The sequence below is a fragment of the Petaurus breviceps genome, unplaced genomic scaffold, assembly GCF_028583685.1.
Source record: "Petaurus breviceps papuanus isolate PSGF00001 unplaced genomic scaffold, PetGlider_PUasm1.0 185, whole genome shotgun sequence".
Taxonomy (NCBI): Eukaryota; Metazoa; Chordata; class Mammalia; order Diprotodontia; family Petauridae; genus Petaurus; species Petaurus breviceps.
The window spans coordinates 35,670,091-35,688,693 of record NW_027185797.1 but is presented as its reverse complement, the minus strand read 5'-3'; the positions used below and the strand labels follow the sequence as shown (position 1 = coordinate 35,688,693).

General features: G+C 39.3%; 1 pseudogene; it reads right to left on the bottom strand.

Moving 5' to 3' along the window:
* Positions 1-5,675: 5,675 nt before the first annotated feature.
* The window catches only part of LOC138161370 (zinc finger protein 184-like), a 47,391-nt pseudogene continuing 34,463 nt past the window's right edge, over positions 5,676-18,603 (bottom strand).

Sequence of the window (18,603 nt, the reverse complement as noted above, 5' to 3'; positions counted from 1 at the left end):
TCTGAATAGCCATTTGTTAAGGAAACCCCCCTCCCCCCAACTACTCAGAGGTTTGTGATCTCCCAGTCCGGTGGTGTATGTAGGTGGTTGTATTACTTTGTTCAGACAGTAGGAGCCCTGTCTGTTGAATCTCTGTGCTAATTTCTCTGCTTGCATTTTCTATTTATCTATAATTAAAGAAAGATTGCTGACCTCTTTAAAAGCTGTCTGTCCTCTAACAAAAGAGATTAAAAAAAACCTATGCTAGCAGGCCATCCTGCGTGTGTTGGGGTGCTTGCTATTACAATGCTAAAAATGGGGTGGGTCAAAGAATAAATCACAGAAACAATAATTTCATCCAGGACAATAACAACAGTCAGACAACATACCAAAATTTATGGAATGTAGCCAAAGCAGTGCTTAAGAGAAAATTTATAACTCTAAATGCCTACGTTAGTAAAAGAAAGAATAGCTCAACGAATTGGGTGTGTAACTAAAAAACCTGGAAAACTAACAGGTTAGACACCCCTATTTAAGCATCAAGATAGAAATCCTGAAAAATCAAGACAGATGAACAAAATTGAAAAAAAAATTTATATATACTACTGAATAAAGTAGGAGCTAGAGTTTTGTTTTTTAGAAAAGATAAATAAGACATAAGTTAATTTGATTAATAGAAAAAATAAAATCAAGTTATCAACATCAAAAATGAAAAGGGAAAATGCACAATTAATGAAGAAATAAAACCAATTACCAGGAGTTATTTTCCCCAGATAAATTCCATCAAAGTCCAGTGGCAAGACAAAAGTCAAGATGACTGGTGATGGCCCAGGATGCCAGGCCAGTGATGTAAGACTGGAAGTCAGGAAAGAAATTGGGACTGGATACATAGATATTAGAATCATCTGTACAAAGATGATAATGGGAACTGATGAAATCACCAGATAAGAGAGTTTAGGGGATCCAAATAAGAAGACAAGAGCATCTGGAACAGACATTTGGAGGTTATGAACATCCCAGTCATTCATCACGACTTCAATAATCAGTCATCAGAAAACATGGATGAAGCTTGGACCTTTTTTCTCCTTGAGAATTTGACTCATGTTATGCATATATACAAAGTCATGCAAAACATATTTCCATATTAGCCATGTTGCAAAAGAAAACACAGGGAAAAAAAGCCCCAAGAAAAGAAATTTTTTAAAAAGTATACTTTAATCAGCATTAGACTCCATAAGTTTTTTCTCTGGAGGTAGGTAGTATTTTTCACTATATGTCCTTCAGAATTGTCTTGGATCATTGTATTGCTGAGAATAGCTAAGTCATTCACAATTGATCATCACACAATATTGTTGTTACTATGTGCAATGTTCTCCTGGTTCCGCTCATTTCACTTTGCATCAGTTCATGTAAGTCTTCCCAGGTTTTTCTGAAATCAGCCTGCTCGGAATATCTTATAGTACAATAGTATTCCATTACATTCGTATACCAAAACTTGCTCAGTCATTCCCCAATTGATGGGCATCCCCTCAATTTCTAATTCTTTGCCGCCACTAAAAGTGCTGCTATGACTATTTTTGTACATATAGGTCCTTTTCCTTTTTTATTTTTCAAAAAATTTCTTTGGGATATAGACCTAATAATGGTATTGCTGGGTCATAGGGTAGACAGTTTTATAACCCTTTAGGCATAGTTCCAATTTGCTAAGGAGCTCACAATCTAATGGGGGAGACAATAAGCAATCAAATACATATAAAGTAAGCGACATACAAGACAAATAGGAAATAACTAGTAGAGGGAAGGCAACAGGGTTGAGAGAGTGGGAAAGACTTCTTGTAAAAGGAGGAGAAAGAGGGAGAAAAATGAGAGGGGGATGTGGAGGAAGAGGAAGAGAACAGAGTAGGAGGAAGAGAACGGGGAGGAAGAGAAGAGGAACAGGGGAAGGGGAGGAGGAGGAAGGGGGAGAGGAGGGTGAAGTACAGCAAGAAGAGAGGTGATGGGGAGAGGGAGCAGGAAAGCCTCACCAGGCTGACCTAAGACCCGCCCCACCCCCAGCAGCTACCAGTTCCGGTCGCTCTCCAAGGTGCTTACAGGGGTCCTACAATTATCTCCCAGGGCTTGGACCCAAAAAATCAGAGCTTAGCTTGGACTTCTGAGCCTAGGACAGGCTTGTGTGCACATGCCGCATTTGCCGAAGGCGCCTGCTCTGGGGAGCTGGGGGTTCCCCAAGAAGCATTCGGAGTTCTCCAACTTCCTCCAACTGTCTTTTCCCCTTAACCACCACCCTGCCCTCCCCTACCCGAAGCACATCCCTCCACCCAGGACACTGAGACAGATAGACACACACACACCCGCCACATTAAGGTGTGGTGTTTCATTATCTCATTAAATTTCCTGTCTCTAACTGCCTCTTAGTCGCAGTGTGTGCCAGTAATAGAGTATATAGTATTGTCAGTTGTGTGAGTGTATTCCCTTAATCAGGGCAGCTAGGTGGCACAAGGGGCCAGAAAGACTCCTCCTAGATCTGACCCAGACTCTTCCTAGCTGTGTGACTCGGGGCCAGCTGCTTCACCCCGTTTACTTCAGTTCCTCATCTGTAAAATGAGCTGGAGAAGGAAATGGCAAAACACTTCTTTTCCAAGAAAACCCCCAACGGGATCAATAAAAGTAGGACACTACTGGAAAACAAACAAACAACAAAGCCTCTTAATAAACAAGCAGCAAGGGCTTCAGGCAAGACAGCTAAGGAAAACCAGGGAAGGCAGAGCCTCCCGAAAGTTCATCCCCGTGTTTTCTTAGCAAGGGTGGTGAGGGCAAAGCAGTAAGAGAAATACAGAGGCCAGTTAGAAAGCCAGGTGGCTGGGCCAGGGACCTGCCAAGAACAAGCTCGTGTTTGGTTTCCCTTAGCACCTCCACACTTCTCTCTCCTTACTTTATCAAGCTGTGGGGCAGGAGTGCTGAAGGTCTGTCCTCCTGGCCCACAACTCCTAAGCACTTCACACTCTGAGGCATGACTGTTCAACAAAGTCCAGCCAGAGAAGCCCCTTTTGGATGGGCTTATACACCCAGCAAAGGGCTTTGGCAGAGGCCCAAGGAATTGCCAGCACTCCCATTCCACTTCAACTATAATTATTAGTGATTCTAACCCCTTATCTCCCACAACCCAAATTGGCTTAGCCCTTTCCCCTCCTCCATCTACATAGGCATAGAATATGGAACTTCCCTGCAGACCAAGGTGGAGAGAGTTGAGGCTGAAGCAGAACTTGCAGCCCACAACCAGGCTCCAGAAAACTGCAAAGGGGCTGATACCTTTCTAGAAGTCCTGCCTTCTCCCTCTGCTCCACTCTTGAAATGACCCCCAACTTAGTGGGACTCTCTGCCTCCCTCATCCTCCTACCAAAAAGAACATAGGGAGTGGGTAACTTTTCCCTCTTCTGTCTGTAAAGCCAGGCACAGAATCCCAGTAAAAATGGGACAGTAATACTTTTATCCCAGAACATCAAAACAAATGGCAAGTTAAATAAAATGTTTAACTCTACAACAAACTTCAATGAAAGGGGAACTTAAGAGATAAGCATCTTCCAGAAACTGAAATCAATGTATTGTTGGATGGGATAGAAAGAATGCCAATAAAAAATTAAATGGGATAATAATCTTACTGATGCAAACACTTCAAAAACAAAATGACATAATCTAAAACAAAGATGTTAGTCTAAAATATATCTCACAACTTCAAGTTGTGAAAAAGAATAAAGAGCAGGGGTGCCAGTAATGGTATTTTGATAGTGGAATAAAAGTTAGAAAATACTGAGAAATAAACTAGAGCAAAACTAATGGTGAAAATATAAGAAAATTAACAAATGTCTAATAATTCCCAATTTGTATAAATCAACAATTCAACAGTTAAATTCAGAAAAGAGAAATAGAAATGCAAAAGGAAACATTAAGATAGTCGGGAGGCTTCAACACACTACTATCAAAATTAACTAATTAAAAAATTCAGGCAAAATGACAGATTTGCAGTAATTAGTAAATAAACTGAAATTAATAGATGGAGAAAAATAAATGGGAGAAGAAGAGAATACAAATTCAATTCATTTACTTACATAACATTTAAACTATACTACAAAATAGTAAATATTAAAACACTATTTGGCAATGCTTACCAAAAAAAAGCCTATTAATGGAATAAATTAGGTAATTGAGATTCAGGAACAATCAAATAGCAACAAAGTGTTCAATAAACCCAAAGACACCATTATTGGAGTAAACAGAATCTTTTTCAACTACAAGTACTGGAGACAATAGAAAGCTGTCCAGTAGATGTTAAATTTTGTCCAATATTTCACACCACATGCCAAAAGAAGCTTCAAACAGATACATGGTCTGTATATAAAAGGTGTTATAAATTAATTGGACCAAGAAAGGAGATCCCTTTAACAATTTGGGACAAGAATTTTGAACTAAAAATGTGATCAATGTCTTGGATAAATGTACAGCTGGTAAACTCATCAGGATCCAAAAGGAGCTTACCAGGTAGAGCATTGGGCTGAATCTAATAAGATTAAATTCAACTGGGAGAAATATAAAACCTTGCACTTAGGTACAAAAAATATCAACTTAATAAGTATAAGACAGAAGAAGCACAGGTATACAGCTACTGTTTTGAAAAAGATCTAGGGGTTTTTGTGGTATGCAAGCTTAATAAGAATTAACAGAATAAGACAGTCAAAAAAGTTAAAGTTAATGAAATATTGAACTGCAGAGCTTCCAGGAATAATACACTGTTTGTCCCTCTGTACTCTGACCTTGTCAGACCACACTTAGAATCTCTTGTTCATTTCTGGGAAACAAGATTTAAGGATACTAATAAACTGGAGATATCCAGGGGTGGGTGACCAGAATAGTGAACGGCCTTGAGTCCAAAGCACAAGGACCACTTGAAAGATCTGGCATGTTAAACTGGCTAATGGTTCAGGGAGGATATAATATCTGTCTGAGTAATTTAAAGACTCACTGAGCTCTTTAAGGCTCCAGAGAGAAGGGATATTTTACTTAGCTCTAGAGAGCAGTATCACTTGCAGAAAAGTCAATTTGGGTTTGGTGTCAAGGAGAATGTCCTAATAGTTAGATCTAGCCCAAAGTAAAATGTTCTACCTCGATACCTCCTTGGAGGTATTCAAGATCAGCTGGAAAACAACTTATTGGAAATGTTGTACGAGGGATTCTTTTGTGTATGGTTTGGATTATATGGCTACTGAGGTCTCAAATCTCAAATTTTCTGATTCTGGATAGAGATAATCATAAAAGACAAAATGGATGATTCTGATTGTGTAATATACAAAGTCAATTAAGTTAGAATTAGAAGGGAAGCAATTAACTGGGGGGAAAATCTTTATGGTGAATTTCTCTAGTAAAGCTTAGATATCCAAGACCCAACACAATTCCCTCATATTCATTCTTTCAAAAGGTTTCTCTCCAGTATAAATTTTTCTTATGGCCAGTAAGATTTCCATGCTGATTAAATGATTTATCAAATTACTACACACAAAGGATTTATCTTCCTCATGAAATCACTTAGGTTTGGTCTAAAGGATTTCCCATAATCATCATGCCAAAAGGGTTTCTCTCTCAAGCTGAATTGTCTTATGGCTAAATAAGACTTCTATTTGATGAAAGGATTCCTAACATTACTTTTATTCCAAGGGATTCTGACCAATATGAATTCTCTTGTGGACAGTGAGATGCCCACTCTGTTTAAATGATTTCCCACAATTATTACATTTGAAGGGCTTCTCATCATTATGAATTCTCTTATGTTTATTAAGACCTCCACACCACCAAAAGAATTTCCCACATTCATTACACTCAAAGGGTTTCTCTCCTGTATGAATTCTCTTATGGGCAGTAATATCTCCACTCCATCTAAAAGATTTCCCATATTTATCACATTCAAAAAGTTTTACTCCACTATGAAGTCTTTTATGGGTAGTAAGGATTCCACACTTACTAAAGAACTTCCCACATTCATAACATTCAAAGAGTTTCTCTCCAGTATGAATTCTTTTATGAGCAGTAAGGTCTCCACTCCATCTAAAGGATTTCCCACATATACTACATTCAAAGGGTTTCTCTCCAGTATGAATCCTCTTATGTGCAGTAAGCTTTATGTGCCTTCTAAAGCACTTCCCACAATGACTACATTCAAAGGGTTTTTCTCCAGTATGAATTCTCTTATGAACAGTAAGATAACTATTCTGTTGAAAGGACTTTCCACATTCATTACATTCAAAGGGTTTCTCACTATTATGAATTTTTTTATGTTTAGTAAGGTATCTAGAGCACCTAAAGGCTTTCCCACATTCATTACATTCAAAGGGTTTCTTTTCAGAGTGAAGTCTCTTATGTCCAGAAAGGTGTCCAGGCTGTTTAAATGATTTCCCACATTCATTACATTCAAAAGGTTTCTCCCCAGTATGAATTCTCCTATGTTTATTAAGGTCTCCGTGCTGCTTAAAAGATTTCCCACATACATTACATTCAAAAGGTTTCTCTTCAGTTTGAATTCTCTTATGTTTAGTAAAGTCTCCATCTCCATAGCAACTAAAGGTTTTCCTACAATCACTATATTCATAGGACTTCTCTCCAGTGTGAATTCTCTTATGTTCACTTAGTTCTCCAGGCAAACTGAAGGATTTTCCATATTCGCTACATTGAAAGGGTTTCTGTGCAGCATAAATTATGGGTTGATTTTTAAAAGAGGAACTACTGCTAAACACTTCTTCACATCCACATAATTTTTCTTTGGCATTTTTCTTGCAATGCCGAATAAGCTCTGAATGGCAACCAAATGGCTTTCTGTAGTCATAAGAATTACGAAGAGTTCTCTTAGTAAAAATTCTATGCAGTTTACTTTTGTCTGAACACTGTTTGAAGTTCTTTAGATGGGTGTCACATTGGTGCAAACTTTTCCCCATATGGACTTTGCTTTTTGGAACCAGGATTGACTCCAGATCAAAGCCTTTTCCAAATGCATTTTTTCTGTGGGCGATTTTTACCCACTTCAATTGTTTTTCATGCTTGCCACTCTTTTGCTCTAAGCTCATATCATATACCCAGGCTTCTACAAACTTAGGATCCCAGAGAACTTCCCTCTGCAGTCTTTCCTTGGCTGTCTCTCCTAAAGAAATGCCACAATTTAGAGCTGACTTTGTTGGTTCACACCTAGTATCTGGACTAAGACACTCTGAAAGAAAGAATAAAGTTAATACATATGGTATTCTCTATGTTAGGAAAAAAGAAACTGCTTTAAGATCTAGATTCTTTTTCAACTATCAAAAGGAATGATCAGTGATCTAAAACTGGGAGAACATTGTCTAGACCAAATTGAAGGCTAAGATGTGTGAGAGCATGGAAATATCTAAATTGCTTAAATCAGTTCAAATCTCCTCAAGTGAAAAAGCCAAATTTCAGGGTACTGAACAATAAATTACACATGTCATCAGAGAACTATTTAGAAAAATGCTTTTGAAATATTTTGTTGGGGCAGCTAGGTGGTGCAGTGAGTAAAAGCGCTGGCCCCAGAGTCAGGAGGACACGAGTTCGGTTGCGGCCTCAGACACTTAACACCCACACACACAAAAAACTAACTGTGTAACCTTGTGCTAGTTACTTAACCCCAACTGCCCTCCAAAAGGCAAAAAAAAAAAAGAAATATTTTGTTTCAGTGTTTAAAAAATAATTTTGCAAAAACAACAAACATACTGATTTCCGAAATCAGTATAAGCACAATGGCAACCTCAATCTTAGTCTCCAACCTAAAAACTCTTGTTTCCTAGGCACTGAAAAAAAAAGTGTTCATCAAAAATAATGGCTACATTATGAGCAAACTATAGCAATAAGTAAATAGTTAACCTTGCCTCCCCAAATCTTGGAAAGCATGAGAGAAGCATCAAGGGTAATCCCTCAGGACTCTGTATTACACCAATATATTCATCAACACTGCTCAAGATTTTCAATTAATCAAGTATAATGTATAGAAAGGCAGTGAATGTAAGAGGTTTTCAGGAAAGACTAGGACCTCTGGTGTGAGGAGCCCTTTTAAGACTGCTCATCCACCTTTGGCGTCCATTTTCACCCAACTTTCACCTGTGGCTCCAAGAAGCTTGTAGCATGCACAGCAGACACACCCTGGTAAACTGTATTGGCAGTCAGACTAAACCAGGTCGAGGATAACTGAAGGACCTGAAGCCTGCCAGTGAGTTAGAGTCTATCTGAAGTATTCATAGACTTCCTCCAATGGAATGGGCAGATGAGAACAATTTGTTCCAACAGCCATAAAGGTAGCCGAAACATGTACTGTAGAGTGCTAAGACCGTGGCCAGATCTGGAGCATCCTAAGGCCATCCTCTGCATCCTGGGCCACTGCCAGTTGTTTTGACTTTTGACCTACTACTGGATGACTCAGGAAGAGAGGAATGCTGATGACTTGGAGCACTTTTGTCTCACTTAAATCCAATTCACCTGCAAGTCAAGACATCACCCATCATGTTGTTGGTTCTTTTAAAAAACGATGGATAAACATCATAGAAAGGCAAGGTCTGGAAGGCCTGCCTCCTAGGCCTACTTCTGCTACATATTAGTTGTGAACCCGGGGCAAATAATTTAAACTTTCAATGCTCCGGTCAAGTCCATAGGACTCAGAGAATGTTGTGACTTGTAAAGGCTGACAGAGATGAAGAGGGAGAGAATTCCAGGCACAGTCAGTGAAAATGGAGGGAGGGAGTTCAACAGTGAGAAGGTGACTGAGAGTTTCAAATGCCATAGAGATCAAGAACAATGAGGACTGTAACAAAGTCATTAGACAGTGACATGATAATGTGTAACTTTAGAAAGAACAGTTTCAGTTGAATGGTGAGATAACAAGTCAAACTGCAGAGGGTTTAGAAGAGAGTAAGAGGAAAGAAAATAGAGATATTCAGTATAGGGTGCTTGACTGAGAAGAAAAGGAAAAATACAGGATAATAGATAGAAGGGATGGTTGGATCAAGTGAGGGTTTTTCAAGGATGAGGGAAACATGGGTGTATTTGTGGGCCACAGAGAAACAAAAGGAAAATTAGAGTCAGAAATGATAACAGTGAAGGCAATCTTCTGGAAAAGACAAGACAGGATCAAGAATAGAGGGTTTGGGCTTGGTAAGAAGGGCCACCTCTTCATGAATGACTACAGTGAAAGAACAGATAAGGTGGGAGAATATGAGGCAAAGAAAAAGGAAGAAGAAGGAACTCATGTTGAAAGGCTTCTGTATTTTTTATAAAATAAGGTCCTCAGCTGAGAGAGCAGGAAAGGGAGTGCTGTGGGAGGCTTAGGGAGGGACAAAGGTTTGCTGAAAACCCCTGTGGAGCATGGGATAATGAATCCAACCAGTAATGAGTAGAATTACTAGTTCTACTAGTAATTCTAGTAGATAGAATTACTTGTTGCAGCAAAAGCCTAATTGAGCTTGCAATGAACTTGTAATGAACTCAGCACAGTTTGGTGATTTCTTAAAGTTTCATTAATTAGCACACAAACAGAAACAAAGAAGTGGGTGATAGGAGTAAGCCCCCATCCAGGGTTGGGGTTGGGTGAGAAATGAGTGGTGTTAGGACAAAGGGGTAAAGAAATCCAGAACTGTGGAGCGGCCAGGTAGCACAGCAAGTAAGAGCACCGGCTCCAGTGTTGAGAAGACCTGGAGATAGAATCCCGGGCTCAGATACTCAGCACCCACCCAGAAACACCTGGCCATGTAACCTTGAGCAAGTTACTTAACCCCAATTGCTTAAAAAAAAAAAGAAATCCAGAACTGAACTGGTTCACTGAGGAGTCAAGATAGAGAAGGGAGGAGAGTAGAACCAGGGTCTGAGTGGAAGCCTGGAAAAGAACTGACAGGTGGATGGATTAGATATAATGGTGAGGATGAAGGACAGAGTTAAGCAAGGATGGAATGATTAATAGGCAGAGGTAGATTCTGAGAGATAAAGGAATGTCACAAGGAAGTAGAACACTTGTGAGTGGTGTCAAGACCCAGGGCATGTCCATGAGGTAGAATGCAAGAACAGGTCATGGAAAGCAAGTAGATTAAGGAATTGAGAAGTTAGGGTATCTGAAGAAGTGTCAATGTAGACACTGAAGTTACCTAGTATGAGGGCAAAAACTGGGGTGTAGACTACGAGCCAGACTGAACTTTTTGAATAAGAATATCCTGGTGGTGGGGAGGGATGGTGACACACATAGATGGAGCCAGAGGGCTGGAGGGGACCTTCAGCATATCTTGTCCAGACTATACATGAACGAATTCTCACCTAATATAATTAGAGAGCTGGAACTTAAACCATAATCATTTTTTTATTTTTATTTTTTTTTAAGCAATCGGGGTTAAGTAACTTGCTCAAGGTTACACGGCCAGTTATTTCTGGGTGTGGTGCTAAGTATCAGAGCCCGGATTCAATCCCCAGGTCATCCCGACACTGGAGCCGGTGCTCTTACTCACTGAGCTACCTGGCCGCCTCTAAACCATAATTATTAATGGCTCCATAGCAGCTCTAAAAGTCTCCAGTGAAATGTCTCAGGGATCTGTGTAGAGTACTATGCTCTTTAACATTTTTACCAATGATGCTATTAAGTTGGATGTGGAATACTTATCAAGTTTGCCGATGACAGAAAGACAGGATGGATAGCTAGCATGAGTGCCAGTCTAAATGTAAAGCATCTTGAAAGGCTGGAATTAGAAGTTAAATTAAATAACACGAATGAGAAGGTGGACTGGATCTCTAATTTTCTGGCATACCAAATTCTCAGTGAGGAAACTCCATCAACTAATACAGATCAGCATCTACTCTGCAATTAGTCTTAGAGAGTTGTCTGGGGCATTGAGGGGTCAAGTGACTTACCCAAGGTTACATAGCCAACATATGGCAAAAAGACACTTGAACCCAGATCTTCTTACCTCAAAAGCCAGTTCTCTATTATACCATGTTATCTGTATAATCTAAAACTTCACAGGGATAAATACTGTCTAGTATTTGGGTAAAGTCAACTTTACAAGCATAAGCTAGGAGGGAATGTGTGGATAGCGATTTATCTGAAAAGGACATGGGGAGAGTAAGAGTTCTCTGTAAGACTGGTGGAACAAGTGGGAGCAGAACAGTCAAGCTCTAACACAACTACTTTGGTAAGACTAAAAAAAGAACACCAGACCCAGTAATGAGCGATATATCCAAGGCAAAACTACAAAGTGCATTTCTCCAGTCCAGATATACACAAAAATATGGCCAGAATCATGGGGGCACCTGAAATAAAATCCCAACCCAGTACTGCAATGCAATGACAGAAGCTTTCCAGTGAAAAGACCAGCAGCAAGTCAGGTAACCCTGGAGCCTCCAACTCTATACCCAAATGGTGGAAAAACAGAAGTCTGCATCAGGGTCTAGCCAGGGGTTTGTGAGCTACAGAATGTTCACTGGGAGAGCAACAGTCAAGCTTCACCCTGGATCATGTGGTGCCAAGACAGCATGTTGGTATGGGCTACCCCTGAGGTCCTTGAAAAGCACAGCACTCATTACCCAGATGCCATATGACATAAATCAGGACAAAAGAAAGCCCAAGCATTCTTCCAAAAGTACAAAGAATCAACCCCTGATACAAAATCCTAATTCAGTAAGGCTGGAAAAATGAGTAAATGAAAGAAAAGATGAATGCTAAAGAAATATGGAGCCAGGGATACCTAAGACACAAACCCAGAAGAAGAGGATAATTCCAAATTACTTAAAGCAAAGTCTCAAAAATTACATAGATTTGCCTTCAGCTCTATTGGAATTCCTAGAAGAAAGAAACAGAGTTAATAATGATAATGTAAATTAAATGGGATCTTTAGGAGAAAGAACAGGAAAGGAAATAAATGCTCTACAAGAAAGAATTAGAAGGAGAATAAACACTGGGTGCAAAACCTTACTGAAGTAAAAAAAAAACCCTTAAAAATTACGATTGGACCAAACAGATAACAAATAACAAAGACAAAAGATTGAAGAAAAATAATAAAATGTAAAGTATCTCTTATAAAAAACAAATGACCTGGAAAACAAGTCAAGGAGATAACTTAAGAATTACTGAAAATCTCGACCATAAAGCCTAGATACCATATTTTCAAGAAATCATGAATGAAAATGACCCAGACTTTGGAGAGCAGGAGGGAAAAGTAGAAACAGAAAGGATTCACCAGCAATCTCCTGAAAGAAATCCCCAAAGGAAAAGTTCCAGTCATGTCACAGCCCAAATCTAGAGACTTCTCATCAAAGAAAATATTACAAAGAGCCAGAAAGAAAGGATTTAAGTACTAAGGAATCAGTCTGGATCACTTAAAACCTGGCAGTGGCCACTATAAAAGAGAGGACCACTTGGAATACAAGACTACAAAAGATAAAGAATTACCACAAAGAATTAACTTATCCAGCAAAACTGAGTCCAATCTTGGGGTGGGGGTGAGGGGGCATAAACAGAATTCTGATTATTCCCAATAAAGGCCAGAGTTTAGTAGATACTTTGAAAAACAAAGAAGCCAAGAGAAACAAAGAGAGGTAAATACATTTGAGCAACTGGAAAAGACCATAAAATGATGAAATGTTGACATTCTAATGAGAGAAGAAACAAATGTCCCCTAATAATCTTAATGTCTTTAAAGGTCACAAGAAATGAATAAGACAGAGGGCCTGGGAATAGTTTTGTTACATGTTCATGTACTGAAAGAAAAAAGGGAAATTAGAAAAATGCACTATTAAAGAAAGAAGATAAAACTATCTCACATGTATCGTGAGATACAGTTCTTGAGAAGAACTATACAAATGTGGAGAGAGAAGTGGGGCAAAGGGCTGTACATAAATCTTACTTTTATATGGATCTGACAAAGAATGGTTGAAAACACACACATACACAAACACACAGTTTGGTGGAGAAATACATTAAATTCAATAAGGAATCAGGAAAGAATAGGAAGAAGGATGGAAGTATTTTAATCCCCCTTTTTTTTAAACCCCTTTTAAGGGGGGGGGGAAGAATTCAAAGTGGGGTTAGGAATAAGCAAAAGAGATTCCAGTTTCAGAGGGTGGATGCTGAATGCAGGAATATAAGGAAAGAATCAAAGGATAAGAACCTGTGATCGAGGACTGATCAAAAGATGGTAAGAACAGAAGCATATTACATTAAAAATAAACATCTCTACTGCTGAGCACACTCCTCTCTCACCATTCTGTATTTCTCTGTGAAAAGTAAGACAGCTGGCAAAGAGAGGAAAAAGTATAAAACAATAAGATAGAAGGAAATATTTAACAATCATACTGTGAATGGGAGTGGGATATACTCACCCATAAAATAAAGGAGAGGAGCAGAAAGGATTAGAAAGAAGAATCCAACACTATACTGTTCACAACATATATAAAGGAGTTCAAATAAGAGCCTCACGTGAACTAAGAAAGCAAGTGTAGTAATCAGAAAGTAATAGCAAAAATAAGTTAAATTAAAAGAGACAAACAAGGAAACTACATCATGCTTAAAAGTACCATAGACAATATCAATATTAAATACATTTGCATCAAATGGCTATCTAAATTCTTAAAGGAAAAGTTCCCTGATTCACAGGAAAATACAGGCAATAAAATTATAACAGGGGAATCTCAATGTATCCCTCTCAGATAAGATAAATTTAACCAAAAGTTAACAAGAAAAGAATAAGCTAACACAAAAGTAAAAAACTTAAACAGAATTTTAGAAAGGTTGGATGATATATCTCTGACAATTACTAAATGAGGAAAGATATGATTATACATATATCTTAGTTGTACATGACGCCTTTACAAAAACTGACCACATATCAGGGCATAAAAGCTTTGTAAACAAATATAGGAAAGCAAAAATATTTTACATCAAAACATACTTTACCAACCACAACTGATTAAAAATATATTCATTAATAGGGCCTTTGAAGAAAGATTAATAATTAATTAGAGGCTAAATCCTAAAGAATAAATCATAAGAATAACTGGATAAAGCGAAAGCAGTCATAAAGAGGAAATTTATAAAAACTTTCATCAAAAAAAAGAGAAATAATGGGTAAATTAATTTTCATGAAAATTTTTTAAAAACCTATAAAAGCAACAAATCAAAAAACACTAACATGGAAATTCTGAAAATCAAAGATGAGATAAACAAAACTGAAAGTGAAAAATCAATCAAAACAGATAAAGCACTAGTTTATTTGATTTTGAAAGAATAAACAAATAAGGTTCATTTCAACTCAAAAATTCTGTTATTCCACAATGTAAAATATAAAAAATTCAGGGAAACATGAAAATACTTGGATGAACTGATAAGAGTGAAAAAAAGAAACAAAAGAACAATAAATAATGATTACAATAATGTAAAAAAGAAATCTTCAAAAGACAACTGAACTTTGGTCAAATATAGTAGCTAATGTTGGTTCTGGGAGATTGAAATGAAAACACACTTCCTACAACTCAAGAAGTCTTTGTAAGCACCTACCATCTGCAAGACCCTAAAGTGTCTTAATACAATGACAAAACTGAGGCCTTTGCATTCTGCTGAGGGGATATAGCATTTTCAGAAACAAGTATACATGGCATAATTTGAGAGGTAAGAACACAGACAAGAGAAGAATTAGAGAAAGTAATCTACTAAAAAAGTCAGAGATTATTTTAAAAGGCAAAATATAGAACAGAGTACATTCCAACCACAGTGGCCAGATTCCACAAAAGCCCAATGACTGGAGATGGAATGTTCAGTTCAGAGAACAAGTAGCCCAGCCCATCGGAACAAATGGGAATTTCAATATACTCTCTCAGATAAGAGGAATTTAACCAAAAGTTTAAAAGACAGCAAAAGCTGTTTCCAGAGGCCAACCTTTGATGATGACCAACAGAGTTGAACATGTTTTGTGGTTCTTCCTATTCCAATTGGACACTTCCAATAAAAAAAAGGTGAAGGGTTGTTTCAGAAAAGATTCCTTTGACCTTCCACTGTTTCATCTCCTTCATCTCCAATTCTTGGAATCTAGAACTTCCTTCAAGATTCAGCTCAAGTAGGGTAGGTGGTGCAGTAAATAGAGCACCGGCCCCGGAGCCAGGAAGACCTGAGTTCAAATCCGGCCTCAGGCACTTAATACAAAAAACTAGCCTATGACCTTGGACAAGTCACTTAACCCCAACTTCCCTGCCCTCCCCCATCCAAAAAGCAAAAAAAAAAAAAAAAATTTCCCTCAAGTGCCACTAAAACATATACATAAAACCTCTGATCTTTCAATATTTTTCATATTTGAAAAATAGAAATCTTACCCTCCTTAAATAATAAATTTTCCTGTGTAAATATTGTATCACAGAAAAACCTAAGTTCCTTTGTCTTCCCATGACCTATGCACAGTATGTTTAACAAATGTTTCCTGATACGAGTTGAGTAGGAAAAAATAACTAGCTTTTGCAAAGACTTTGGAAAAGTAAGCAGAAATATCAGGAAATATGATACATACAGTGGAAAGCACACAAGGTGTACTGAGAGTTCTAAGATGAAGCAAGAGTGATTTTGGATTCTGAGCTGATGGGAAGAGCAAGGCAGTCAAGACACTCCACAAGGACCTTGAGTTTATGCTACACGACAACAGGCAGAAGGAAATGGAGATTTTTCACCTGAAGAAGAGAAGCCTCATGCGAGGACATATCAGATACTGAAAGTATAAAAAGGGCTGTCATGCAGAAGGATGCTAGGTGGCACAGTGGATAGACTGCGTGGCCTGAAATTAGGAAGACTCATCTTTATGAGTTCAAATCAGGCCTTAGACACTTACCAGCTATGTAAACCTGGGCAAGTCACTTAACCCTGTTTGCCTCAGTTTCCTCTTCTGTAAAATGGGCTGGAAAAGGAAATGGCAAACTGCTCCAGGATCTTTGCCAAGAAAACCCCAAATGGGCTCATGAAGAACTGGACATGACTGAAATGACTGAAACAACCACAACCATGTAGAAGAGAGACCGGAGCCCTGCTGCTTGGCGCCACAGGGCAGAGCTCCGGGGAGGAAGAGCTGATAAACACATCCCATGATGGTGAGCTGCCAGAGGTGGAATGAATGGGCTGCCTTGGAGGTGGTGGGTTCCACCTCAGTGCAAAGGCTGGACACTTGGCAGGAAGCACACAGAATGGGTTCTGCTTCTCTGACTCTTTTATAAAGTCACAGGTTGGATCAGACGGCCTCTGAAGTCCCTTCCAATGCTGAGATCATGCAATTCTTTCTCCTTTCAGGTCTCAGGGCCTCAGTGGCCCAATCTATAAAAGCAGACAGTGGAGATGACACCTAAGGGCCTTCCTAAATCTACTATTCAGTGGTCCTGGGGAAACTGGATGGTTTTAGTAAAGGAGAATGTACATGAGAACATTCCACCTGGACAGAGGCAAACCTTCTCCCTGAGCCCAGGAAACTCTGAGGAGTGGAGCTCAGCCAATACTTCAAAGACACTGTCCCTGAATGACCAGAGGCCTGCAGCTGTGCCTTGCAGTGACCCTCACCTGCCTGGTTTTCAATCACCCACCTGGAAAGGGGCCTCCTGGGATGGCTCTCTGTGGAATCCATGGAGCTCCTCCTCTCTCCAAATGGGAGATAATACCTGGTTTGTTAACGGCAAGTCCTGCTCGGGGGAAAGAAATGGGAAAGTGCTTTGAACAGTCTCTTTAGGTCCCAGTTTCCTCATCCATAAAATAAAGGTCTGGAATTAGATAATCTCTAGGGTCATGCCTTCCAATGGTAAATTTGGTATCCTAGGAGCCCCAATATGACATGTATTCTAGAATATCCCTGCCCATCAAACCAGCTGAGTCCATTAAAGTGAGGTGAGCACTGGGGGGACACCACAAAGCCTCTAGTAAATGAGAATGTGAAGCCCTGATGAGCAAATGTTGAGCCAAACTAATGTGGAAATATCAGACCACTTGTTGTCTTGGGGAAGGGGAGGGAAGAGAGAAAGAGAGAAAAACTTGGAATTCAAAATCTTACAAAAATGAATGCTGAAAACCATCTTTGTATGTAATTGGGGAAAAAATACTATTAAGGAAAAAAAAAATTGGAGTCAAAAATTACCTAGGGAGACAAGGGTCCTGTAGTTCTCCAGCATCACCTCCCTGAACAGGTTCCTCTGAGCAGGGTCCAGTTGTCTCCATTCCTCCCACAGCCACATCCTTGAAGGTCACTGATTCCTGAAACATTCAACAAATTCCTGGTGACCCAGGAAATCTCTTTCACAAGGGCCTTGGGGAAGACAAGAAGTTGTCTATCTATGCAGGGCATATTTTTTTTTACAAAATTCAGGGTCCTAAGTGTTCCTCACATCTGCCTTTTAGATCTCTCTGGTCTTTTCTGATCCACTTTTCACTCCTACCTGCCCACCCCAAATTGCCGGTGCCTCCCCCTAAGGAAATTAACTGACTTTTTATACATTTTTATATATTTTATTTATTTATATTTATATTTTATTTACATATTTTATACATTTACTTTTTATATATTTTGAATTTGTTTACTTGTGTTCACTTCACTCTTTCACCCTATCAGAAAGCAAGGTCACAGAGAGTAGGGCCATATTCAATCAACCAACATACATTTATTAGGCACCTTTATGCCAGGCATTGCAGTGAACAAACAGGAAAAGTAAACAGTCTCTGCTCTCTTCAGGGAAGAAGTTTTAGGAGATGTTCTTGGAGATGGGGACAGTTCGCATTCCATGGGGGAGGACTAGGTATACATATGTACTTAAGGATTTACAAAAGGAATAAAAAATAGGGAGGTACTGGCCTGACATCTGGCTGGGGAAGGGGGAGGAAGATGAAGGTCAAGAAAGTCTTCATCAAGGTGCCAATGATGTCCTGGAGTGTTAATGACAATACATAAACACATCATTTACACTCTCTGCTCCAGAGTGATCAGCCTTAATCCCAACCTTGAGCTGTTTGACAGAGAAAAGTCAAGTGTACAGGATAGGATAATCTTTGTGTTAGTAAGCATTCTTGGGTATTCTGTGATCCAACATCCAAAACACATTTTCTTTAAAATAAAGGACAAAACAGGGGGGTAGAATTCCTCTCCAGGACTCATCTCAATAGGACTTCCTCTCCCACACTGTACAAACCTTTTCAACCTAGAAGCTCATTCTATCCTTGTGCTACTTCTCAAACTGGTAGAAGACTCTACTCCTCCAGCTCCTCCTAATTGGCTGGTTCCTCTCAGGACCTCCATTTTAAGGAGGAGGCCCAGACCAACCAGGTCATTTGTCGGAAGGCTACATTCATGACTCATCTCCACAGGACAGTCTCTTCCATGCCCTTCTTCCCACAGGCAGCCTTTTATGTGTAGTCTTCCTCCATTAGAAAGTAAGCTGTGGGGGCGGCCAGGTAGCTCAGCGAGTAAGAGCACCAGCCCCAGTGTCAGGATGACCTGGGGATCGAATCTGGGCTCAGACACTTAGCACCCATCCAGAAACACCTGGCCATGTAACCTTGAGCAAGTTACTTAACCCCAATTGCTTAGGGGCGGCCAG